This window comes from Echinops telfairi, unplaced genomic scaffold, assembly GCF_000313985.2.
Source record: "Echinops telfairi isolate 266 unplaced genomic scaffold, ASM31398v2 ScPeMD7_20;HRSCAF=75, whole genome shotgun sequence".
Classification (NCBI taxonomy): domain Eukaryota; kingdom Metazoa; phylum Chordata; class Mammalia; order Afrosoricida; family Tenrecidae; genus Echinops; species Echinops telfairi.
Genome location: NW_022103917.1, coordinates 9,578,118 through 9,582,169, shown reverse-complemented (window position 1 = coordinate 9,582,169; position 4,052 = coordinate 9,578,118). Strand labels below are relative to the sequence as shown.

The 4,052-nt window shown below is 40.1% G+C and overlaps 1 pseudogene; it reads left to right on the top strand.

Moving 5' to 3' along the window:
• LOC105979958 overlaps window positions 1-3,579 on the top strand; it is a 9,721-nt pseudogene extending 6,142 nt beyond the window's left edge.
• Window positions 3,580-4,052: the final 473 nt, after the last annotated feature.

Here is a 4,052-nt window from a genome sequence, read left to right as displayed (position 1 = left end):
AGTGGGGGATGGGGGAAGGGAGAGAGCACTTTTCTTCTCTTTCTAAGTCTTTTCTAACATGAATCAGCAAACTTGACTGACTTTCTTCCCACTCCTTCTTGTGTCAGACCAATGGCTATCCTTGAAGTCACTATAGCTGCTCAGAGTCAGCCCAATTTGTCTGTGAGTCAAAACATCTAGTACACAACCACAGGTCAGAATATTTTTGTGCCACTATAAATGAATCACCTCAATGAATGTCAAGCCCTCTGTGTAATGGCAGGTTGAGGTATTGCCATTTCCCCATTGTAAAAGGAAGCTGCATCCAGAGGTAGTCTGGGCACATGCTCAGGAGACACGCTGTCTTTGTGACTTTGGAAGTGAACACCCCTTCACCACTTCTGTGAGTGAAAATGGACTTGAAGGGTACCCAGTTCCAGGCTTGACACTGTGAAATTCAAAAAGCATTTTACTGCCATGAGGTGCTGTGGACCACTCCCAGGTATAACTACAATCTTCAATCCACTGAGAGGAAATTTCCAGAAAGCTCAGCATGAAATGTGATGGAAAAAAAGAAGTTTCAGTTTAAGAAGTTAAAATTATATATCTTACACAGGGCTTTGGGATGAGGTTCATACCTGCTTCACCAAAAAATGTCCAAGGAAATAAAGCTCTATTTGAAATTAAAATGTTTAGACCGAGTAAATCACTTATGACAGCACATGCATTTCAGAGTGGAAAAACTCAAAAGCAAGGTCATGAACTTTGTTCTGATAGATTGAATGACAAAATTTCTTTTAAATAAATATGCATCAACTTAATAATCCAATTCAGAATGTATCATAAATCTCACGGGGAGGGAAATTCAGAAGTGAGAATAAAATTAAAAATTTGCATTTATTTATTTAATAATTTTATTGGCATATAATTTATGTACCATAGAATTCAACTGTCCAACCATAAAAGGAAGAGTTGTGCACAGTCATCACCATAATCTATTTTAGAACAATTTCATTAGAACATTGGAGTCATCATTATTAGCTCTCCACTCCCACTCCCACTCCCACCCCACCCCCACCCCACCCGGCTTACTCACGAGGAACCTTTAATCACTAGATTTACCTACTCTGGATTTCAAATATAGAAAAGAAATATTTTTAAATAATAACAATAACAAAGTAAAACAGAGCAAAACCTCAATTGAAACTGAAGCAGAACATATTAACACATGAACAAATTTTAAATGAACCAAAAGAGATAAAATGACACTTATCAAATTTTAAATTAACTGCATCTGAAATAATTCACGTTCAAATTCATTCTGCAGGATTGTAAGGCTATCCACATCCCTGTCTATGGTCAGAGGGAATTCCTAGAGGATTAATCCCCATTTATTTTCTCTTTATGTTTTTAAAAACTGAAACAACTTTACAATGGCTCAAAGGGTCCAGTCAGGGTGCAATGTAACAACAATGAGAAATAAAACTTTCCTCTAGTTCCTAAATGTTTCCTCCCTACTCCCACTACCATTCGACCTTGCAAGTCTGGCTAGACCAGAGGATGTACACTGGTACAGATAGGAACTGAAAACACAGGGAATCCAGGGCAGATGAGCCCTACAGGACCAGTGGTCTGAGTGGCGAAACAGGGAGGGTAAAGGGAGAATGGGTAGGAAGGAGGGAACCTATTACAAGGAACTATATGTGACCTCCTCCCTGGGGGACAGACAACCGAAAAGTAGATGAAGGGAAACGTAGGACAGGGCAAGATATGACAAAATACCAATGTATAAACTATCAAGGGCTCATGAGGGAGGGGGGAGCGGGGAGGGAGGGGAAAAATGAGGACCTAATGTCGGGGGTTTAAGTGGAGAGAAAATGTTTTGAGCATGATGTACAAATGCGCTTTACACAATTGATGTGTGTATGGATTGCGATAACAGTTGTATGAGCCCCTAATAAAATGTTTAAAAAAGAATTTAGAGACCTAACTATGACTTATTACTTGTGATAAAACTTTTTAAAAACATACACACACAAAATGGCTCAAAGGGGAAATCAAAAGAAAATATATTACATTTTAACATAGTTAAATATGCCAAAATTGACTTTACAATGCTTTCTGTCTGACAGGACTGATCATTCCCCTCAACTATGATCATATGGGATTCACCATAGGCTTATTCAACCTGTGGAACCTGCAAATGGATTTTGGGATTCCACTGTTATCCACAGACTTCTGCAAACCAGGTGTTCGTATTAAGTTCTAATACCATTCCCTCCTTTAGATTTGGAGTCCACCATCAACAATCCTTGGATCACACAGGCGAGTGTGCTTCTTCCATGTGGACTTAGTTTATGCCTCACTTAGATTGCTGTTTGTTGAAAACAACCCTTTAAAACACTAGACTTTTGATAATCAGGCACTGTCTGCTTTCTTCACCACACTTTGCTATTCTACCCATATCTTCAGTGATACTTTTATCAGGGCGAGCATCAAACAGGGCCAGGTGATAATAACTAATTGTTCTTAGTTTGAGGCTAGAATTAAGGGCAAGCCCCACATGCTTTTATACATCTATTGTTTACGTATGTCTCTGGTTCATCTCAGAGACATCATTGTCATTTTATGTTAAAGAACATTATCAATCATCCCCATGATGTATCACTGCCACTGCCTTGGAATCATTGGTAACGTACAGTGGCCATATAAGACAGGGTAGAAATCTGAGTGGATATAGTGAGCTCGGTGGTTGTATGAATGATTCTCTGAGTTGGGTAGAGCTTGCAGCCTGGCTGACCAATTGATTGAAGAGCATAATGCCAAGTTCAAGAAAGCTGCTTCACTATTTGACAAGGATGGTGCTGGAACTAGAACAACAAAGGGATTGGGAGGTTTCTTGGGCAGCATCACACAGAAGCAGACTTATAAGACATGATAAGAAGTATATGCTAATGGTAATGGCACAATTGACTTTCCAGAATTTCTAACAATGATGGCAAGTAAAATGAAGGGCACGGCGTTAGGCATGTGACCAGAAAAACAAATCCATTGACACTCATATATGTGTAAGAGAAAACTTTTTATCAAGAAACAATTATATATTAAGCAAACATCTCAGCCCAGTCTAGATCAAGTACCTAAGTCTGATACGAGTCTCATGCAGCCAAATGCAGGGTGGTGGATGCAAAGTTTTCTGTATCCAATGATGGAGGTTGCATCTCCAGTGCTCTGGCATGTCTCAGAGTGGCATGCCACAGGGAGGTGGAAGCAGAGATAGGGCGGGTTTGGGCAGCAGGGGGCAGGGCAGGACTTGATTGACAGGCTAGACTCCATGCCTACCCTTTTATACATCAAGTTTATATGAAATTTTGCAACTACCACAGACACAGAGAATGAAATAAAAATTAAAGAAGCATTCTGTGTGTTCCATAAGGATGGCAATAGCCATATCAGTGCAGAAGGACGTAGTCACATGGTTACAAACCTGGGAGAGAAGTTATTGGATGAAGAGGTTGATGAAATGATTAGGGAAGCCAAATCTCAATGGTAGTGGCCAAGTAAACTGCAAAGCATGTACAAATGGTGACAGCAAAGTGAAGACATTGTACAGAATGTGTTAAATTTCTTGCACACAGTTGTTTACTTGCCTATTCCTTGTAACTTATCTGTAAAAGGTTTTCCCCCAACTGTCCAAAGAATATGCATGTATAATAATTAGGACCTCATTCCTCCATGATTTTTCCCATACCTTACTGTTATTGCCTTGAAACCTTATTTTAGAACATTGATCTAGTTACATGTTGCATGTGACTTAATCTGGATATGAGACAGAGACTCTGGATATGAGACAGAGTCAATGTGCTGCTGCACAGATAAAGAGCCTCAACATAAGTTCAGGAATGTGAAAAGCCCCCAGCAATCCTTACCCTACTCCCCCTCCCTCTGCCTGCTTCCACTTCTATAACCTACGCTCTGTAAGCAATCCTTGCCCTATAAAAGTCCTCAGGAGCCCAGTTGCAGGCAGGCTTAGTCTCTGGATAAGAATCCACTGAGCCAGGTATCAGCACAAC